Source organism: Pteropus alecto, unplaced genomic scaffold (assembly GCF_000325575.1).
Source record: "Pteropus alecto unplaced genomic scaffold, ASM32557v1 scaffold78, whole genome shotgun sequence".
NCBI classification, from domain to species: Eukaryota; Metazoa; Chordata; class Mammalia; order Chiroptera; family Pteropodidae; genus Pteropus; species Pteropus alecto.
Window position 1 is genome coordinate 14704719 of NW_006443124.1, and position 8935 is coordinate 14713653.

Genomic DNA, 8935 nt, shown 5'->3' on the forward strand with positions numbered 1-8935 from the left:
CCGGAAGCCCTCATTTTTGGGGTTTCTGGAGGACCCCCAATTGATGGCACTGTCTTCTTGACTAGTGTTCTAAACATACTGGAAAGTGAAACAAAGGAGAGGAAGGCGGAGGCAGGATTATTACCTTGTTACTGCCAAAAGCCAGGTCAGAGCATTTGCTCAGTGTGGGCTTATAGCTAACTGAACCCCTGAGTTAGGCAGACTCCTCCCTAATCCCCTGTCACAGTAGTGTTTAACTGGGTGGGCCTCTCTCCCAGAGCTTGGGGATCAGTGGGTGTGTACTCCTTACAGACATTCAAATCCTAAGAGGAGAAAGGGCAGAGCTGAGTGGAGCATGTATTGTATTTTCCCTCAATACACTGGTCAGGTGAGTTATTCTCTCTCTCAGGTGCAGAAGGGTCCCACCTGTGGCATCCCTTCACCTGGGGCAAGTCTCCCCATCCTTCCTCTTCCTCATGAAGTTTCTTGCAACTTTTAAGTTATGTCTGAGATGTCTCTCCTTTTCCCATTTTGAAATCAAATTTAGAAAAACTTTTTAAAAATCCTTTTTTTAATAAAACTTTAAAAAACAGACAAATGTAGACAGAATTCTATGATGAATCCCCTGCAGCCATCACTCAGCTTCCATAGTTATGAACTCATGGCCAATCTTGATTCATCTATAACCTCTACCCACTCCCACCCCCAATTCCTGTATTATTTGAAACAAATTCAACACATCATACCCAAAAGATTCCTTATTTTGTTTTCTGCCCTGCCACATCCAACCCCTGAGTGGCAATGAGCACAGAATGAACTAGTTATTTGAAAGTGAGTAGGGGGTAAATTAGAAAAAAGAAAAACAAAGAATAACATTATGAAAACATTATCCTGTCATAGTAGTTAGGCTGTTTCCATTTTCCTTGCCATCGTTGGCTTCAGGACTGATCATTTGTCTCTGGTAACTGTCTCATAATTATTCTCCTTGCTGCTTCTCTCCCTCTGGATTACTGGTGTTTCTTGAAGTGATCACCTGCATCAGAATCACTTGGAAAACGTGTTAAAATGCAGATCACTGGGCCTCTCTCCAGCCCTGCTGAATCAGACACTTTGAAACTGGGTTCTAGGTGGTTTTTTGCAAGTAGCCCAGATGATTCTGATCTACAGTGATGTTTAAATCTGCTGCTCCAATGCAGCCCCATCCTGTTCCAGATTGTCCTCAAAGACCAAGTCTGACTGTGTCATCCCTGCAGAAAATGATCCAGGAGGCTCTCACCTACAGTATAAGTTCCAAGTTACCAGTCTTGGTATTTAGGGCCCTTCATGAGCTGGCCTTTGCCTGCAGCAGCCTCTTTCCCCACCTCTCTCTCCCTTGATCTGGGTTTCAGCCCCAACTTACAACTTTGATGTGCTCAACACTGTTCGTACTCTCTCCCTTACCTGTCCTACATCTGATAAACTTGAGGGCCAGTCTGATCATTTGAGGGCCAGTCCAAGGGTCTCTTCTTCTTTGAAGCCATCTGTGCGTGGTAGTGGAAAGGCTTGGGAGTCAGGCTGACTTAGATTGCAATCTAAACCCTGCCCCTTTCTGGCTATCGGGCCTTAGGAAAGTCCTTGATTTCTCTGGGATTCAGTCTCATCATCTAGAAAATGAAGATAAAAGCATTGTCTCTTGGGACTGTGAGATGTAAATGGAGATCTTAGCACCACAGGGAGGCAAAACTTTACCTCTGTCCTCTTAGGATTTCTGACTGTACCTGAGAACTAAATTGACATAGGACAGATAAATAGGAGAAAGGTATAGAGTTGACCCTTAAACAATACAGTTTTGTACTATGTGTGTCCACTTACATGTGGATTTTTTTCAATAAGTACTATAAGTGTGTCTTATGATTTTCTTAATAACATTTTATTTTCTCTAGCCTACTTTATTGTAAGAATACAGTATTTAGTACATACAACATAAAATGTGTTAATTGACTGTTTATGTGGTATATCAGTAAGACTTCTGGTCAATAGTAGTGAACAAAAGCTCCCCAGCAAGGCCCTGGCCAGGAGAGGGTTAAAGACCAGGGCATCTTAAATGTTCTCATAACTAATGCAGGGACCCTGTCAGAAGTCAGCTTATAAACTATTTATCTTGGAAATGCGATGACATCATCACAACCATGAGGTCATCTCCTCTGTTGGCCAATATTAGCTCCATCGCAGGACGCTCTAACTCTGGGTTTGTCCCTTCCAGCCCCCTGCCACCCACTGCCCGAGAGTGACTTTTCTAATAGGTGTGATGATGTTGGAACTCAGGGTTTTAGTAGTTTCTCTTTCCAAAGTGGCATTCCATGTCTGTGCTTTCGACTTAAGCCCTTCCACTGAAATAGTCAAACTGAAGTAACAGGAAAAATTCTTCTGTATCACTGGAAGTTAGGAAGGGTCGCACTCACACTCTGGAGACTATAGAGTTGTCCAGGAAATCATTGAAATTAGGGAAGAATATGGATGTGGAGTCTGCTAGTGGCACCCATTCCTACACTCCCTAGTTCCACTGATATCTCGTGGCTTAAAGTGAGGCCAAGGGATGAGAGCTGTGGTGGCCAGCAAGGGATAGGACCTCCAGTGGGCCTAGAGCTCACACCCAGCGACCCGAGTCTGTGGGGCGTCGGGATCCTGTACCGTTCACGAGAAGGACTGTTTTAGTGACAAATCATACCAAAACATAGCAGCTTAAAACAAAAATAGACATTTAAAATCTTAGTTTCAGTGGGTCAAGAATTTGAGAGCAGCTTAGCTGAGTGGTTCTGGCCAGGGTCTCTCATGAGGTGCAGTCGAGATGTCCCTGGGGCCGCATCATCTGAAGGCTGTAATGGTGCTGGAAGGGCTCCCTGCCAAGATGGCTCACTCACATGGCTGTTGGCAGAAGGCCTCAGTTCCTCACCACATGGGCCTCTCCACAGGGCTGCTGGAGTGCCCTGGTGGCATGATAGCTGGCTTCCCTCAGGTGAGTGATCCCAGTGAGAGCAAGGTGGAAGCGCAAGGCCTCTGTGACATCCAGCCTAGGAAGTCATATGTTGTTTCTGCAACATCTTATTGGTTACACAGGTCAACACTGTTCTGTGTGAGAAGGGACCACATGGGACCATGGAGACCAGTAAAAAAAGATCATTAGGAGCCATCTTGGAGGCCGGCTACCACAAGGATGCTGTCTCAAGCATCCTTGGGTTACTAAGACAGAGGGGAAGAGAATAAGTCCCCCTACTCCAAAGAAAGTATTATACAAAATTTAGATACGTTGTTCATCTTGAAAAGAAGGAAGGGGCGTCTTCAGGGCCATGAGAAAGAGGCACATCCTTGCAGCAAGTGAGCCTTGAAGGCCTGTAGCCAACAATGAGTGAATGATCTCTTAGGGGCTGGAGTTCATGCCTGACCTCATGCTGTCCTAAGATGTATCCATTCCTGGCTCTGGGCAGCAATATAGTACATAGTGACCTTGACCTACAGGACATCACACTGGTCTACTACATCAGGGGTCCCCAACCCCCAGGTCACAGGTCACACATCAGGAGGTGAGCACTGGGCATGTGAGCAAAGCTTCATCTGTATATTTGCAGCCACTCCCCAGCACTAACGTCACAGCCTCAGCTCCACTTCAGATCATCGGGCATTAGATTCTCATAGGAGCACCGGTCCCTGGTGCCAAAAAGGTTGGGGACCACTGTACTACATGAATAACATCATGCTGACAGGAACAGCTTGGATTCCCCCACCAACAAAAAGTTATACTCTTTTAATGTTCCTATTAATTGGCTTGGAGCTCTACTCGCCATCCCAAGATTGTCCTCTTTCCTGTGGCAGGTTCACCACTCAGTTACCCTAGCCAGTCTTGGTGTAGGTGTTTGCAGGATAGGACCCTGGGAAGCTTGAAGAATCTCCAGAAGCACTCATTTTCCTCTGCTTGTTGTTGCTGCCACATCCCCACTGTTTTAGCAGAGGTCCTGCTGGAGTGCCCTTGGGGAGCTGGGGCTCAGCCCTCATCATCCTGGTTGCTGTTACTTCTGCCATGATTTCCTTCCTTTTCAATACTAAGTAATATTCCATTGTACATAGATGCCACATTTTATTAATCTGTTAATTCCTTAATGGACACTTGGGTTGCTTTCATCTCTTGGCCACGGTGAATAATACTGTCGTGAACACGGGTATGTAAATATCTTTTTGAGATTCTGCTTCCAGTACTTTTTGACATAAACCTAGTAATAAAATTGCCAGATCATATGGTAATTATAATTTTAGCTTTTGAGGAACCATCATACTATTTTCCATAGTGTCATACCATTTTACATTTCCACAAACAGTGCACAGGGGTTCCAATTTCTCCACATCCTTGCCAATACTTGTTTCCTGTTTTTCGGTAGTAACCATTGAAAACGGTGTTCTTTTAAAATGCATTTTATTTTTTAGAGACGTTTTAGGTTCACAACAATATCGAGCAGAAAATGCAAAAAGTTTCTATAACGCTTTGTCCTCACATATGCATGGCCTCAGCCATTTTCAACACCCCACAGCAAAGTGTACATTTGTTACAGTTGATGAACCTACAATGACACATCATTATCACACAAAGTCTGTACAGCAAAGTGCAATAATACGAGATAGGCCTGAATTGTAAATAATGTTGCAATGAAAACAGGGGTGCAGATATCTCTTCAAGATAGTAATTTCATTCTCTTCAAATATATACCCAGAAGGGGAATTACTGGATCATATGGTAATTCTATTTTTTATTTTTTGAAGCATCTTCAAGCTGTTTTAAATAGTGGCTGCACCAATTTACATTCCCAGCAACAGTACACAAAGAATTCCCTTTTCTCCACACCCTCTCCAACACTCATTATCTCTTTTCTTTCTGATAATAGCCATTTTAACAGATGTGAGGTGCTATCTTATTGTGCTTTTGATTTTCATTTCCCTGATGATTAGTGATGTTGTGGACATTTGTTTGTCTTCTTTGGAAAATGTCTATTCAGTTCTTCTACCCAATTTTAAGTCAGTTTGTTGGGTTTTTTTTTGTTTGGTTTTCTTTTTGCTATTGAGTTGTATGAGTTCCTTATATATTTTGCATATTTACCCCTTATCAGATATATGATTTGTGACTACTTTTTCCCATTCCTTTGCATTTTGCCTTTGTATTTTGTTGATTATTTCTTTTGCTGTGCAGGAGATTTTTAGCTTAATGTAGTCTTACTTATTTATATTTGTCTTTGTTGCATGTGGTTTTGGTATCATATCTAAAAAATTCTCACCAAGACCAATGTCAGGGAGCTGTTCCCCTATTTTTTTCTTAGATGTTTTATAGTTTTAGGTCTTATGTTTAAATCTTTAATTGGATTCAAGTTAATTTTTGTGAGGTTGTAAGATAGGGATCCAGTTTCATTCTTCTGTTGTGATTATCCAGTGTTCCCATCACTATTTATTGAAGAGACTATTCTTTTCCTATTAAGTATTCTTGGCACTCTTGTCAAATATTAGTTGACTCTAAATGTGAACATTTATATCTGGGCTCTCAATTATGTTCCATTGGTCTATGTATCTATGCCAGTACCATACTGTTTTGATTACTATAGCTTTGAAGTATAGTCTGAAATTAGGAAGTGTGATGCCTCCAGCTTTGTTCTTTTTTCTTAGAATTGTTTTGGTTATTCAGGTTCTTTGTGGTTTCATATGAATTTTAGGATTTTCTTTTTCTGTGAAAAATACCACTGGAATTTTGATAGACATTGCATTGAATCTATAGATAGCTTTAGGTTATATGAATATTTTAACAAGACTATTTTGATCCATAAACTTGGGATATTTTTCCATTTATTTGTGTCTTCCTCAGTTTCTTTCATCAAAATCTTATAGTTTTCAGTGTATAGACCTTGGTTAAATTTATTCCTAAGAATTTTGTTGTTTTTGTTGTTTTTGATATTATTGTGAGTGGGATTGTTTTCTTTATAGATATTTCATTGTTTGCGTATAGAAACACAACTGATTTCAGCATGTAGATTTTGTATTCTGCAACTTTACTGAAATCATTCATTAGTTCTAACAGTTTTTTGGTGGAGCCTTTAGCATTTTCTATATGTAAGATCAAATCATCTGCAAATATAGACAATTTTACTTTTTCCTTTCCAATTGGGAGGCCTTTTATTTCTTTTTCTTGCCTAATAGCTCCAACTAAGACTTCTAGTACTATGCCGAATAGGAGTGGTAAAAGGGGGTACCTTGTTACTAATCTCAGAGAAAAAGCTTTCAACCTTTCACTGTTGAGTATGATGTTAGCTGTAGGCTTGTCCTATATGGCTTTTATTATGTTGAAGTATATTCTTTCTATACTCAATGTATTGAGCTCTTTTATCGTGAAAGGATGTTGTTTTTTTGCCAAATGCCTTTTCTGCATCTATTAGGATGATCATATAAGTCTTATCCTTCAGTCTATTAATTTATATCACATTTTTTATTGAACCATCTTTGCATTCCAGGGATAAATTCTACTTGATCACAGTGTATGCTCCTTTTAATGTTCTTTTGAATTCAATTTGTTAATATCTGATTGACAATTTTTGTACCTATATTCATCAGGGATATTGGTCTATAGTTTTTTCCTTATCTGGCTTTGGTATTAGGGTAATGCTGGCCTTATAAAATAAGTTTGGAAGTGTTCCCTCCTCCTCAAGTTTTTGGGAGAGTTTTAGAACAATCGATGTTAATTCTTCTCTAAATGGTAGAATTCACCACGGAAACCATCTGGTTCTAGGCTTTCTTTCTTGGGAGGTTTTCGATTACCAGTAAATCCCCTTACTCATTATTGATCTGTTCAGATTTCCTATTTTTTCATAATTCAGTCTTGTTAGGTTGCTTGTTTCTGGGAATTTATCCATTTCTACTAGATAATCCATTTGGGAGGCATATAATTTTTTTATAGTTTCTTAGACCTCTGTATTTCTGTGGTATCAGTTGTAATTCTCCTCTTTCATTACTGATTTCATTTATTTGAATTTTCTCTCTTTCTTAGTCTAGCTATTGGTTTGTTAATTTTGTCTTTATTTATTTAGTTATTTTTAAAGCTCTTATTTTTGTCGATCTTTTCTATTCTTTTCCTGGTCTCTATTTCATTTATTTCTGCTTTAATCTTTGTTATTTTCTTTTTTTTTTTCTTGCTGTTTTTAATATTCTTTATCTCTGATGTTTGACAAAGAGATCTTCTCCAGGATACATTATAAGTTGAGTTTCTTAGATAACCTATGATGAACTTCATGAACTTGGATAGACAAATCTCTCTCCAGATTTGGGAAGTTCATAACCATTATGTTAATAAGCTTTTTGCCCTCTTTTCCTCTCTTCTCCTTCTGAGAATCTAATAATTCACATAAAAGATTATTTTTTTGCACATAAAAGATAATTTCTTTTGATATTATCCCACAGGTCACATAGGCTTTATTCACTCTCTTTCATTCTTTTTAATCTGTTCTCCTCTGAATGGATACTTTTAAAGATCCTGTGATCTAATTCGGATTCTTCTGATTGATCCATTCTGATGTTGATGCTCTCTATTATATTTTTCATTTCATTCATTGTATTCTTTAGTTACAGAATTTTGATTTTGCTCTTTTTTATGATTTCTATCTCTTGGTTAAACTTCTCATTTTGTTTGTGTATTGTTTTCCTGACTTGGTTCAATGATCTTTCTATGTTTTCTTATAGCTCATTGAGGTTCCTTAAAACTGATATTTTGACTTCTTTATTAGGTAAATCACAGATCTCCATGTCTTGGCATCAGTTACCAGATTATTATGATCCTTTGGTTGTGTCATATATTCCTTATTTTTCATGTTTCTTGAAGTCTTGGGCTGCTGTCCTCACATTTGAAGTGTCACCTCTTCCAGTCTTAACTCTTTGACTTCAGGAAAAAATTACCTTCCATCAGCCCTGCTTTGGGGTTCTGAAGCTTTCTCAGACCTTCTGTGGATATGCCTGCTCCACGCTTCTTGCTCCATCTTATGGCAGTATTCTCAAGCTCTTATGCCTTCTCTCAATCCTGCAATGTACCAGGCCAGATGCTGATAGCCTCCCTTTTGCTTTTCCAAGTGTGAAGCTAAAGCTCAAGTTTATGGTCTCTCCCTGGATGGCAGATTTAGGTCAGCTTTCTGCACATGCTCACTAACTGTCTACCAAAGCTTTCTCTCTCTACCATTAGGAAGTTAGCCACAGGGTAGCAGTATGTATAGGTGAGGCACGCAGAGCAGTGGTGGTACCTGTGGGCCATTTGGGGGAGGATCCACAGATAAAGTGTCCCCAGTAGCTCATGAGCAGGCTTCTTGATGTTGTTTGTGATATAATTAGTAGGATTCGTGTCACACTGATGACTTCTGAGAGTCCTATCTGCTGCTCTCCAAGCCTCTCCCCAAGTCATTCTGGATGGGACAAGAAAAAAATGGGCATCTATGGCAAAATTCTGCGCTACTGGGGAAGCCGGGTGCTCACTTACATGTTCTCACTTCATCCCACCGGAGAAATCACAAGCCTAGAAAGTGATTTCTTGGCACTGAGCTATGCTGCCTTGGGGGACAGATGATACAGGTAAAGTCAAACTGTTCTTTTTTCCCTCACCAATGTGTTCAAACACACATATAGGTATTTTTTTGTTCCAATCACATGCTGGAACTTCTTCTCTGGAAACTTGAACTTCCATAAAGGCTCTCTCGCCCATGAGTGATTGTCTGAGGCAGTATTCTACAGGGAGAGAGGCTCACTCCTTCCTCATAATCTTCATCATGCCTCCTGGATATGCACACAGTCATTTTTTCCCATTTATGTCAACTGTTGCAACCAATTTGCCTATCCAGTACTTCCTTAAATTTATACTACAGGAACTGTGGCACTGTTACTGTTGGCAACTAATTTAAAAATTTTTAAAAAC